This window comes from Pipistrellus hanaki (assembly GCF_964339955.1).
Source record: "Pipistrellus hanaki genome assembly, chromosome: 8".
Taxonomy (NCBI): Eukaryota; Metazoa; Chordata; class Mammalia; order Chiroptera; family Vespertilionidae; genus Pipistrellus; species Pipistrellus hanaki.
In genome coordinates, this window is record NC_140510.1 from 7,391,221 (window position 1) to 7,405,806 (window position 14,586).

Genomic DNA, 14,586 nt, shown 5'->3' on the forward strand with positions numbered 1-14,586 from the left:
GAGTATGATGTTGGCAGTGTGTTTGTCATATATGACCTTTATTATATTGAGTTATGTTTCCTCTATTACCACTTTGATGAGAGTTTTTATCATAAATAGATGCTTGATTTTTTTCTGCATCTATTGATATGACCATGTGATTTGTATCATTCATTTTTATGTTGTGTATAATGATTATTGATTTGTGAATATTGTAGCAACCTTGCATCCCCCAGAATTCCACTTGATCATAATGTCTGATTTTTTTCATGTATTGCTGAATCTGGTTTGCTAATATTTTTGGGGAATTTTTGCATCTATGTCCATCGGAGATATTGGTTTTGGATTTAGGATAATGCTGGCCAGGTAAAATTAGTTTGGGAACCTTCTCTCCACTAGAATTTTGTGGAAAAAATTTAAGATAGATACCTGTTAGTTCCTTTTTTTAATGTTTGATAATATTAACCTTTGAAGCCAGCTTGTCTAGGCTTTTTCTTTTTTGGGGGGAGTTTGTATTACTGCTTCAACTTCATTACTTCTAATTTGTAAATTCAGATTTTTTGATTCTTCATCATTGGATATTAGATAATTGTGTGTTTCTAAAAATTTATCCCTTCCTCCCACATTGTCCAATTTGTTGATATATAGTTGTAATGTATTTTTTTATAATCCCTCATATTTCTTAAAATCAGTTGTTACTTTTCTTTCATGTCTGACTTTTATTTATTTATTTCAGTCTTCTCTTTCCTTGACCAGTCTGCTTAAAAATTTGTCAAACTTGTTTATCTCTTCCAAGAACCAGCTCTTTGTTTCACTGATCTTTTATTTTTTTAGAGTCTATTTTCTTTTTATTTCCTTCTCTGATCTTTATTATTTTCTTTCTTCTATTCCCTTTAGGCTTTGTTCATTTTCTAGTTCCTTTAAGTGTCAACTTTGATTGCTTCTTTGATATTTTTCTTATTTCTTGAGATAGACCTATAATGCTATGAATTTCCCTCTTAGGACTGTTTTCACTATGACCCATAGATTTGGGATTGTCATGTTCTCATTTTTATTTGTTTCAAGGTAGCTTTGGATTTCTCCCTTGATCTCATTATTAACACATTTATTCTATAAGATCATGTTATTTAGCTTTCATGTTTTTGTTTTTTTCTTGTGATTGTTTCTAGTTTCATACCATTTTTATCAGAGAACATATTTGATATGATTTCAACCTTCCTAAGTATATATTGAAGCTTGTTTTGTATCCCAACATGTGGTTTATCCTACAAAATGTTTCATGTGCACTTGAAAAAAAATTGTATATTGTGCTGCTTTAAGGTAAAATGTTCTGAAGGTGTAAACTAAATGCATCTGATCTAGTTTGTAATTTAAGGCCATTGTTTCCTTGTTGACTTTCTGTTTGGTAGATCAATCATTGATATCAATGGGGTGTTAAAATATCCTTTATAACTGTATTATTGTTGATCTCTCACTTTGTGTTCATCAAGATTGCTTTATGTATTTAGGCGCTTCCATAATGGATGCATAAATGTTACAAAGGTTATATCCTCTTGTTTGATTGCTCCCTTTATCATTCTGTAGTGTTCTTATGTGTTTCTTATTATACGTTTTTTAAGAAATCTATTTTGTCCGATATATATTGCTACCCAATATTTTTATTTCCATTTACATGAAATATTTCTTTCCATCCCTTACTCTTATTCTGTGTGTTTTTTACTTTCTGAAATGTATGCTATCTATAAGGTGGGTCTCTTATAGACAGCATACATAGAGGTCTTGTTTTATTATTAATTCAGCTAAACTGTCTTTTGATTGGATCTCTTAAGCCATTTACATTTAAATGAACTCCTTTGCCTTGATTTTTGGTGTCTGTGGGAAGCTCTTTATTTCTTCTTCAATTTTAAATGATATCCTTGGTGGATGAGTAGTCTTGCATGTACATCCTTGCTTTTCATCACTTTGACTATTTCATGCCAATCCTTTCTGGCCAGAAATGACTGTTGAGAAATCAGCTGACAGTCTTATGGGAGATCTCTTGTAAGTAAATAGCTGTCTTTGTTTTGCTACTTTTAAGAGTCTCTGTCTTTAACTTTGTATTTTAATCATGATGTGTCTTGGTATGAACTTCTTTGTGACCCAGTCACATGTCAGCAGAAGTCCCAAGGCACCCAGAGATCAGCCTGAGATCCTACTTCACCTTCTTCCACCTGCCCATTGTCTGATAGGCTCAACCACTGAAAAAAGCCTTTACTGGTATTCAAGTTTCATGAAGTAGGTTCTCAGTGAGTCATCAGGTAGGAGTGTTTGGTGTTTATCAGATTGATATATAGTTTCAAACTGAGTATCAGTCAGTGCCCCAGAGTATATTAAATCTAGCTGCCACCCATGTGATGATCGCAGACCTTTGTGGTGGGGCAATTGCAGGGGCTGACCGGCAGACCCTAAGTGACAGATGAATAGATTACTCTGACATATGTTTCTGTGAAGGAGAAGCTAAGGGGCTGTTTTGCTTTAGGTACATAAAGCCCTGTTTGCCTGCCTCCTTAGGCTTTTAGTGTTACAACTGCTTGAACTAAAATTAACCTCTAGATACAATCAGCAGGATGAGTATCCTTGAGAAGCACATGCTTCTATAAGGTCAGGTCTAAAAGATTAAACAGAGACCTTAGAAAAACACTCAGGGGTTCAGACTAGCTTGGAAAAGTCAAGGTAGGAGCTGCCTTTTGGATAATCTTCTTTACAGACATTCCAACCAAGTCTCATGCTTCCTCACATCTCCCCCCTTTTTATTTTGCTGGCTAGGGAAGACATAGGGAGGCAGCGAACTTTCTATTTGGAAAGACAGGGTTTGTGAAGCCCATTCACTGCTCAAGTTCTGATTTTGTAGAAGCCTGGACTCTGTAGACATCAGCTATTGTCAGGGGATGAGATAATGTTGATGAGATGATGTTACTCCTGCTGGGTCGGTCTGTCTGACCATGCTTAACAGTTCTGTTTGCTGGATTCATAGCTGAGTTACTTCAGGCATGTCTTGAAAAGAAAACTTTAAGAAAAACTTAATCCTCTGTTCACATACAAATATATGTGTTCTAAGATTTAAAATAATATGATTACTTTTCAGATTAATTCAGGTGCTCTATTAGATTTATTATTCAGTATACTTATAATTCCTTTTAAATATATTTTTATAAACCTTCTATGACCTTTATAAACATCTTATAACTTTTACAATTATTCTTAAGTATTCCTACTCTAATTTCCTTTCTTCCTATTATATTCCTTTCTTTATATTCCTTTTTACAATTTTTACTTACTTAACTCTAGTTCTTCTTTACTTGTATAGACCCTCTGTAACTTATACATACCTCTTATAATTTATACATACCTTCTGTAATTTATATATACCTTCTGTAACATACCCTTTTAGTTTGTCTACTTTACTTTCTTTTACTTTTATCTCTATATCTTCTAATATACAAAAACAAAAAATTCCTTCTAATTAGTTATAATTAAAGATTAGTTCTACACAAGTCTCTGTATTTCTAGCTTCAGAGAAGTTGGAGTGGTATTCAGAGAGGTATGTCTCAGAGCCTATCTTTCCTCTATTTGGCCTATCACCCTTGCTCTGCCCATGCCTTTCTAACTGCCTACTAGATCCCCCTCAAGGATCTTGGCTCTGAATTATTTTAGGGAAAGGAATGCCGGGTTCCTTCTGTAGTTGCTTTGTGCTGAGGCTGGTCTAAGGTTTCTCCTTAGAGATCCTTCCTGTCTGTCAGAGGGACGATGAGGCCTGGGCACAGAAGGAGGTGGCAATGATGCTTAGAGGTGGTATTCCCTAGGTGTAAGTAGGGCTTATAAATTCTGTTGAGACAAACTGCATTATAAAATTTAGTATCATTGGGAAAAAGCTAGAACAGTTTCTAATAATTTCCTGTTGAAACAATTTTTCTCCCTAAAATCAGCCTCATTTTTATTAAATACTAATTTACTTACTGTATTAAGTCTAGTTATAATTTGGCCTGATTGTTTGCATAACAAGATTGTAAACACAACAAGAATAACAGTTGAGTACATGGGCTATTTAAAAAAAAAATGCTTTGCTGGAATCTCATGAGAAGTTTACTGCAAAGAAGTTAAGCCACATAGTTGCCATCAGGCTTTGGAATTGGGTGCATTACTGAAGCTGAGATTTCTGCAGGTGTTTTGAGTTTCCTTTCTTGCTATATCTCAGGAAAGCAAACTTCCTTCCTTACCTGGAAAGACTTCTATGAATTATGTGACCAAGCAAGGTACCAGGCTATTTATTCAAAGGGTGTATCAGCTTCAAAGTCAGCCTTTATTCCTTAGAGCTTTCTGGTGACATCCAGAGTCCTGACATGTCTCTCTTTCAGACATGACATTCCAGTAAAGTTTTGCTTAATAAAACTATAATTGGAAACTGACGTATGTCCTCTTATGAAGAAATCAGATTCTCATTGGATTCATGCAAACAAACACATTGCCACGGGAATGATAATTACCCAAATTATAATTATTTTTAGTTTGTTTAGTCCTATAATTAAATTCTTTTTCTCCTGATTTTTCTTGATAATATTTCTACAAATCCATATATTTTATAGAGTAATGTAAATTACATGGAATCTTATCCTTTCTGTAAGGCACAATATTCCACAATATTATAACTTATAAAAATTAGTTATAAATGTAGCTATATTATAATCTATTTAATATGCATATATAAATATAATATAATTATATTTGACAGAGCTTCCCTTTACCTTAAGTATAAAATTTACCTTTATAATGAGAGAAAGCAAATCTTAAAATTTAAACCCTGAGAATGTAGTCAAATATATTATACTAGAGGCCTGGTGAATGAAATTTGTGCACTGGGGGGGGAGGGGTGTTCCTCAGCCCAGCCTGCACTCTCTCCAATCTGGGACCCTTTAGGGGATGTCTGGCAGTCAGACATCTCTCTCACAATCTGGGATTGCTGTCTCACAACCACTTGCCTGCCTACCTGCTTGATTGCCCCTAATTGCTTCTGCCTGCCAGCCTGATCAACACCTAACTGCTCTCCTGCTGGCCCAATTGCTCCCAACTTCTCTCCCCTGCCAGCCCTATTGCCCTCAAATGCCCTCCCCTGCTGGCCCAATCCCCCCTAACTGTCCTCCCCTGCCAGCCCTATCACCCTCAAATGCCCTCCCTTGCCTGCCTAGTCACCCCTAACTGTCCTCGCCTGCTGGCCATCTTGTGGCAGCCATCTTGTAACCACATGGGGACAGCCATCTTGTGCGAGGGTGTGATGGTCATTTGCATATTACCTCTTTATTATATAGTATTATTAAACAGTATTAAGTTTAATATTTATTTAAAGTAATAAATGTCCTTATTAACATAACATTTTAAAATAATATATGTAAAACCTTTGCTTTCTAGGGAAATACAAAAAAAAAAACCTTTTTTTCCTTACTTTCAGAAATAGCCTTATTTTTCTAACAGTAAACATACTTACATTCTTAAGAAGCATAATAGAAATAGTGAATTCCTTAGCTGAAAAACAATTCTTTCAAACTTGGAAATCCCAAGCAGGCTCCAATGACTTACTACACAGATAGTTAAGCCCTGTTCACCTGCCTCCTTAAGGTTTTCTTGTTGCAAACACTTGAACTAAAATTAACCTCTAGACACCATCAGCAGGGGAAGTATCCTTGAACAAGCACATTATTCTCCAAGGTCAGGTCTAAAAGACTAAACAGAGGCCTTTGCAAAACACGTGTGTTCGGCCCAGGTTGGAAAAGTCAAGGTAGCGGCTGCCACCTTTGGCAAGGTTTCCCCAGGGCTCCTGACCTTTTGAAGAATCCTCTTCATAGACATTCCAATCAAGTCCTGTGCTTCCCCACAGGTAATGTCTCAGGGGGTGACATTAGCAGAGTTTATCAGGCCCAAACAAGTCACATTTTGGCTGCATGTAGGGAGGGCTCTACTCCGTTGTGTGTGCAAGAGAAAAATAGCCCCTTAGAACTGCAAAACTCAGTCTCTCCAAAACATTTTTTAATCTTCACCTGAAGATATTTTCTCCATTGTTTTCTAGAGAAAACAGAAGAGAGGAAGGAGGGAGGGAGGCAGGGAGGGAGAGAGAGAGAGAGAGAGAGAGAGAGAGAGAGAGAGAGAGAGAGAGAGAGAGAGATAAACATCAATATAAGATAGATTGGCTGCCTCTCATATGCACCCTTACCAGGGCCAGAGAACATGCAATTGAGGTACCTGTTCTTGATTGGGAATTGAACCCAAGACACCTTGGTTTGTTGGACAGTGCTCTAAACACTGAGAAAAACTTGCCAGGGCTGCCTGTCTAAAATTTTGTCAGGGGCCCGAACTCAATCAAACTGAGCCACTGGGAGTTGGGATGGTGGCATTAGTGGGCCTCCCATTTTGGGGAGGTGCTATTGAGGCCTGTAGGAAAGGGGAAAATTAACCTCTGATTAAAAGTTTACAACTCAGTCTCTCCCAGCTTCTGCCCAGACCTCAATAAGGCAGGACCATCCGTTGTCAAGATAGTGGGCCCACTTGGATCCCTAATGGGGAGGTATCAGTGAGGTTAAAAAAAGGTGAGGAGAATGGTCCCCATACCAAAGCCACACTGCTTTGTCACAGACACCCACTCAGACAGCCCACACCTCTACATCCTAGCACAGGTAGCTGGGTCCTCAGCAGAGCATGAGCTCCACAGGGTGTGACATGGAGGATGGGGCTATTGCATTTTACCAGGATGATGCTCTAAAAAGGCCAGTGCTTCATTCAAGAAAGAGAGCATCTGTGGCACGGAAGAGTGACTCAGCACAGGGGCCTGGCAGCTGGCCCCTCAGCTCTCTTCCCAGTGCCACAAACTGCAGCCTCCTCTCACATGACTCCATCCCACTCTGCACTCCCTCTGCCGGAGATCAGGCTGAGTGGCTGCAAATGACATTTTGTGTATTGGCCCTTTAAGAGGGCACCTATACCTACCTCCCTGGTGGATAGAAACGCTGGTGATTTTCACAGCCCGATGCTATGTGCCTGCCTCTTATCTGTTCAGGTCCTCTGAGCCAGGGAGTCTGCTCAGGGGGACTTTTATGGCTGATATATTCCTTTGGAATCTCAGCTTTCTTGTGTGGGAACAGGTTCAGACATTTTTACATATCTGCTCCTCCTACTAATCTTGTGGCTTTTCTATAGATCATTGGTAATCAGACTTTAATTCAGATGGTTAATTCACTTGGTTATTCAGGTGGGTTGTTTTATATTTTAGTTGTAATTCCAGTTTGGCCTTGGGAGGAGATGAGTGTAACATCCATCTAGTACATACCATCTTGAATTTTCCCCCCAATATTGAGAATAATGGTTTGAAACCAGGTCACAAAGCATAGTTTGTAATTTGTGCAATACTGGTATAATCTTTTAACTTGTTGAGAGTTGGTTTCTTTATTTGTAAAATGACACTTATATTCTTTTACTTTATATCATATAAAACTATTTTATCATAAGTAGAACAAGTTAAAGCATCTTGACAACTAAAACAGTATTGCAAATTGAAAATATCTCATAAGAAAATTAAGGAAACAGGAGAGAATGTAACATCTATCTACTTAGAGACGATGAAATTTCAGGTAAACCTAGAAGAGAGGAAAACTTTTAAATACAACAGAAAGGAAGGAGCTGGTAGATCCAGCAGTTCTCACGTGTGTGACTGCCTCAGAGATTTTGCTCCCTGAGGCCATTTGGCATTTTTTAATATATATATTTTTTTCTTATCACAGCTAGTGGGAGGGCTAACTGGCATATTTAGGCTCAAGGCCAAGAATGCTGGTAAACATTTTATAATGCAGAGGAGAACAGTCCCCTAAAACAAAGAATAATCCAGACCAAATTATTTCCATTGCTGAGGTTGAGAAACCCTGCTACAGTGAGTCACATAGCAGTTAAATCAGAAAACGTTTGCTGGATTCTGCATGCTAAAATGGGACATTGGTACTTTTGTATAAAATGAGAAACTAAAGTTTACTTGTCAAGAAGTGATGGATTTTGCATGATAATAAAAGAGAATCATTTTGAATATAAACATTTGGATGTAATTTAGCAAATTACTTATGTGATTATTTATTGCAGACTAAATATAAAGGTAAATTAGATATGAAATAAATCTTAATTGATTCACTCAGTCTATAATATTGTGTCACTCATGGTGGGTCTCAAACAATCTTTTGCATCATTTCCATTTTCAGTGAGTAGGACACATGGGGGATTGGAGTCATTTATCCCCTTGGGTAATGCAAAATGGTATTGTGACATGTTTTATCCAATGACATAGGCGTAGAGTGAGGCATACTGTTCTGAGGGAAAGCATTCAAGCATTGTTATGCGATTATCTGCTCTCTTTATTCTCTCTCTCTCTTTTTCCCCGCCTGGGACAGTGAACTTTATTGATGGTGCACGACAAAATAAGGATCCCTATGCCCCTTCCCTTCTTTAGGGGGTCTGTGATGGAAACGGTAGCCAGGAGATTATCGGTGAGTTGGGCGATCAATTTGGGGCAAGGACTCCACAGCAGCTGAGGGCCTCTTTTCCTCTTGCTGGGAAGAGACCTTGGCAGCACCAGGAGAAACAGGGATGATGTTCTGGGCAGCCCCGGGGCCATAGTACCACAGCATCCATGGTTTTCTGGGTGGCGGTGATGGCATGGATTGTGGTCATGAGTCCCTCCACGATGTTTAAATTGTCATGGATGACCTTGGCCAGGGGGGGCAAGCAGTTGGTGGTGCAGGAGACATTGCTGACAATCTTGAGGGAGTTGTCATACTTGTCATCACAAACATGGGGCATCCGCAGAAGGGGCAGAGATGATGACCCTCTTGGCTCTGCCCTTCAAGTGAGCCCCAGGTTTTTCACTGGTAGTGAAGACACCATTAGATTCCACCACATACTCAGCACCAGCATCACCCCATTTGATGCTGGTGGGATCTTGCTCCTGGAAGATACAGATGGACTGTCCAATGATGACAAGCTTCCCGTTCTCTGTCTTTGCTATGCCTTTGTACTCACCACTAGTAGAATCATACTGGAACAGGTAGACCATGTAGTTGATGTCACTGATGGAGACAGTATCCACTTTTCCAGAGTTAAAAGCAGCCCTGCTGACCAGCGCCCAATGCGGCCAAATCCGTTCACTCTGACCTTCACCATCGTGTCTCAGGGTTGTGGCTGCTGTCACTGCGCAGGAGTGGCTGTCAGACTAACAGGAGGAGCAGAGAGCCTCTCTCTCTCTTCTCTTGCTGTGTAACACAGATGGGTATGTTTTCCAGATTTGCAAATACAAACTTGGGGAGCCTTCATTTCAGAAGCATGCCTTGCTCTGTCTTGGCTGACTATGAAATATGTGTGATACGGGATCAGTCACCACTCTTTTGACTTCAATCTTCACACATTTCAAATTAAGTTTAAGACAAATGCTTTCCAAAATCTTCTTTAGCTCCAACATCTTAAAACTAAATAGATATTACAAATTTATGAGAAGATGCTCCTTTTTAACCCTAAATACTTTGTTTTATGTAGACATCTGATAGGAGATTAAGCAGCCCAATATTCAAATCATTTGGAGCTTGATTATATCCCAAGCTTCCCAGAGGCAGAGTCATTTTATTATGAGTAAATACCTATCTTTACTCATTAGAAAAAATGAGAAGACGGGAAAGTCTAATTACCAAGGAAAACTTAGCTATTTCAGACTCATATAATTTGACTGTATTACTTAGATATCTGAAGATATGTGCACATAATTATTTCACATATAAAAACACTAAAATTCCAGACTTTAGAGTCCACAATCAGGCTGGTTCAGTTTGTGAAGTATGAACCATAATGTGCACCCAGCTCCTATCATGGTCCATGACACTGGAAAGCCTTGATAACTTCATGGAATTGACTGGGCTATTTTAGTAAATATCTCACTTAGATGTGTTTTATTCAGCATCTTTTACATATGATTATTCTTTTTTCTTTTCACTGCACAGTGAAAGATTTTAAAGACTATGGCCTGGATTTCTTTCCTATCCTGTTTTAATTATTAGTGATATCAATATTACTATTACCGCTTTTTATTTTGAGATCATTATAAATTATCATACAATCACCAGAAATAACATGGAGATATCATGTATCCTTTTAAAGAAATGTACCCAGTGGTAATGTTTTGTAAAACTATAGTATAATAAAAATAATTAGTTTATTAGTGTTGATACAGTCATAATACAGAACTGTTACACAAGCAGAAGCATCCTTCATGTGGGCCACACTCACTTTCACAATAACTCCTGACAGCCGTTAATCAGTTCTTCATTTTATTACTTTATAATTTCAAGAATATTATCTTGCCTAATAATAGTCAAATATGTAAATTGATGTACCTTTGCTATGCCCATAGCCAATCAGAATATGCGAATCAACCCACCAAAGATGGCGGTTAATTTGCATACACAAGCAGGGCAGGCAGCACCATGGCCCGCTTCTGGGGGTGTGGGTCTATGGGGTGTGGAGGAGGCCCTGCGGGCAGCACCAGACATTGCCCATAAGGTGCCAGTAAATCGGCCCAGGAGGCAGGATGGGCAGCGCCAGATGCCACAGGAGGGGTTCAGGTCCATCACAGGCCCCAGAAGGGACAAGGGCCTTCCTAGCCACTCCTGTGGGGCCCTGGGAACATCGCTGCCCCAGGCAGGCATGGATGGGCCCGCCTAGCCACTCTCATGGGGCCGTGGGAACATTGCTGCCCCAGAGAGTCTTGGCTGTGAGGACCAGCTGTGGCTACAGTGGGAGCTGCTGTGCAGAAAACACCCCTATGGAAGAGGACTTGCTTCAGTGGTGCATTTGTGCTCACTGAGTCTGCCTCTTAAGTGTGTTACTTGTGGATGTGTAGAGCTAGAATCTGCTATTGTCAGAAGCTGTCCGGGTGCACTGGCTCTAGGGCCTCCGGGCAGGTGAAAAGTCAGCCACTGTCTGGGGCCACTCTACAGGATCTACAAAGGGATCTGCAGATGTTTGCTATTTGTATTGAGCTTAGAGGTGCCCAGGTGAGGCCCAGCTATGAAGCAAGGCAGGCTCATGCTAATTCAGGGTCTTGGGCCTTTTATTGATAGGTTGGGCCTTTTATTGATAGGTTCGGGGCTCCCTGAACCAGCTGTAGCTTGTTTGAAAGATTTTAGCAAAGTCTGAAGCCTAAGCCAGGACAGGCCATTCATTCATATGGAAAGGCTTATGCAAACAGCTTGAGTGGGGCTGTAATTAGATGGGACAGGGTCTTGTGGAATCCCCAGGATGGAGCTAACACTGTGCTCCAGGCTGATGGAGACTTAGATATGCCTGACAGTCAGCCATGAGACAGGGGATGCCCAGTGAGCACCCTCATCTGGGAGAAAGCCCCTCCTCCCCCAAGTTCCTGCCCTGATGCCAGATAATCCAATTCTCCCCATATGTGTCTGAGTACACCAAAGCCTCCAGAACTGTACTTAATAAGTAATAAATTTAGATTCTAAATAAAAGTCTGAGTATTTTTGTGCACTGGCCCTTTAAATGGAATACCTGGGTCTTAAACAGCCACCTTATAACTCAGCCCTCTTCCCCACTGTTTTTTACAGCCTGTAGTTGCAGGGACTTCTCTTCTGAGCTCTGGAGTCCTAGACTGGTGTAGGGCTTGGACACCTTGCTTCTCACGGGTGGCCTCCACAGAGATGATATCCCTCGTGATTAAAAAATATGGCACACACAGATGTTGGACCAGCCTGGTCTGCACCTCCGCCCCTCCTACCAGTCTAAATGTGCTTTCTTCTTTACTTCTCTAGTTGTAAGACTTTCATTCAGCCAGATTTCAGGCAGCTCTGAATTATCTGTATTTTATTTATTGATTGATTTTTTAAAATATATATTTTATTAATTTTGTACAGAGAGGAAGAGAGAGGGATAGAGAGTTAGAAACATCGATGAGAGAGAGTCATCGATCAGCTGCCTCTTGCACACCCTCTACTGGGGATATGCCCGCAACCAAGGTACATGCCCCTGACGGGAATCGAACCCGGGACCTTTCAGTCCCCAAGCCGATGCTCTATCCATTGAGCCAAACCGGTTTTGGCTGATCTGTATTTTAGTTTTAATTTTGATGTGGTTGTGGGAGGCAGAGAGTACAGGTATTTACCTTTGCTGCCATCTTAGTTCTTTAGATTCAAGATGTACTCTTTAATTTTTTTTTTCATTCACCATAATTCCTTAGAGATTTATCCAAGTTGTTGAGGATATCTATAAGTTAATTCTTTTTTTAATTTTATTTCTAAGTATTATTCTATAATGCAGATTTATTGCAGCTTTTTAAAACCATTTAGCCATTAAAGAACAACTAGGTTGTTTCAGATTTTTTTTGTTTTGTTTTTTCCTATTAGGAATCATGCTGTTATCAAACACCTCCCATCAGAAAAAAGCTCAGGATAAATTCATTTATTTCATAGGTGAATTTTACTAAACAGTTAAAGAAGATTTATTGGCAGTCATTTTCAACTTCTTCTAAAATATTGAGTTGTATACCTGTACACATTTTATAAAGCCAGCATTACACAGATATGAAAGTAGGACAAAGATACGACAAGAAAAAAAGCTTATAGGCCAATATCCCTAATAAATACAATATGAATGCAAAAACTTCAACCAAATATTAACAAATTAATCTACCAGTATATAAAAATGATCCTACAACATGACCACATGAAATTTAGCTCTAACATAGAACTGTGGTTCAAATACAAAAATAAATTGGCATACACCATATTAACAGTTTGAGGGGGGAAATTATTCTCTCAATAGATTCAGAAAAAACATTGGACAAAATTCAACACACTTTAGTGACTAAAACAAACACTTATTGAAATTTTTCATGACAACTTTAACCCTATAGATCAATTTGGGAATACTTAATATTTTTACTCTTTCAGTCCATGAATATAATGTTATATTCACTTATTTACCTTCTCTGATTTTCTTTATTCTGCATTTTATAAAAGTTCAGTATACAGTGTCTATTTATATATTTTTAAGTATCTACCTATGCATTTCATTTTCTTTGGGGCAATTGTACATTGTGTTGTGTTTTTCATTTCATTTCCATATGTTTTTTGATAGTAAGTAGAAGCAAAATTGACTAATACTCTTTTTTGGGCTGTCAAGCTCACCTGTTGTTTTAAACGGGACTTATTAAGCTAAGGTAGGGATGAGCCTACCAGGATCACCTTTTCTTGTTATGTTGAAGGTTAGGAGTAATTAGACCTGGGTATTGGATTGATAATAAAATAACCTTTTACTATGTTGTCCCATTCCTGAGGCCCAGATCAGTGTGTTTTTCTTCTTCACTTTCCCCCATTCTCTACTGCTTCTTGCATTATTTTTATAATTTATTGTTGGTTTATCTGGGAGAAACAAAAGGAGATGAATCTATATTGTCTTGTCCAAGTTAGAATCCACTCTGTGCTTTTGGGATAAAAATGAAAATATATTGCTGGATGAATATAACACCTATGTTAAATATACGGAATATCAATAAAAAGTAACTTTATGTGTAGGAATAATGAAACTCAAATTTTTCATCAATTAATATCAAATTTTCCTTTTGTATTCCTTTCATATAAAATGCTTATATATTTGAGTATAAGTTATATTTCTTCCTACATATTATACAGAGCTTTAGATTACTGTTCTGTATCAACTTAGTTCTCTGTATTAATAATGAAGTGACCCCACAGATGTTAACACTGCTTTGCTGAGTAACATTATCAATACAGGTCTATTTTTCTTTGAATCTCTAATGCCATTTTGAGAACAATCATGCTAGGAGAATGATCTCTATTCCAAATACCTATGGACTAGCTGAATAGATCCACTTCTACTTATCATAGCTTTAAACTTTGTTTAACAGTTATTTTCCCCAAGAAAATGGAGAAATAAAGGCATCTGAAATTGGAAAAGTAAATGTGTTCAGTGTCAATAATTCTATCCTGCTGTTGGACCATGTATTTCACTAATGTCTTGTTCCTACTTCTCCTATTTCAGACTCTCCACCAGCTGGTGATCAGTCTTTTAAACATTTTTTATCATATCTTCTTTCACTGAGATTTCTTGTCACTGAACTCCATATTTTTTGTCTTTTCACTTTGCTACCTTGTTGCACTCACCTGCCCCTGAGTGAATGTGGTTAGAGGGTGACTTAAGAATATGCTAGATGAAGTTTGTAGGGTTTCAGACATTGCCTCAAGGCCATGGCTGTCATCTTTGCTCATTGTAAATGTAATGGAAACTTCTGCTCTTTCCTCAGAAATGTAGTGTTGCATTTACACCTCAAAGCCATACATAAAAATCAATACCCCCAAGTTGGTTAGAGTTGGTGACAACAAAGTTACATGAATTTTGTGATAAAATCATAGATACTTGCAGTTGAAAAATATAAGGTGTCTGGAGCCTCTTACATTTGGGAACATACAATGTTCTTTTTAATTCTAATTCATTTAAATGTAAAAATAGACTTTAGTTAAGCTGAAC

The 14,586-nt window shown here is 38.4% G+C and overlaps 1 pseudogene across 1 annotated transcript; it reads right to left on the bottom strand.

Moving 5' to 3' along the window:
- Nucleotides 1-8,525: 8,525 nt before the first annotated feature.
- On the bottom strand, nucleotides 8,526-9,204 carry LOC311626903 (glyceraldehyde-3-phosphate dehydrogenase-like; annotated as a pseudogene). Its single transcript has one exon. The product of its transcript is annotated as a glyceraldehyde-3-phosphate dehydrogenase-like (transcript).
- Nucleotides 9,205-14,586: the final 5,382 nt, after the last annotated feature.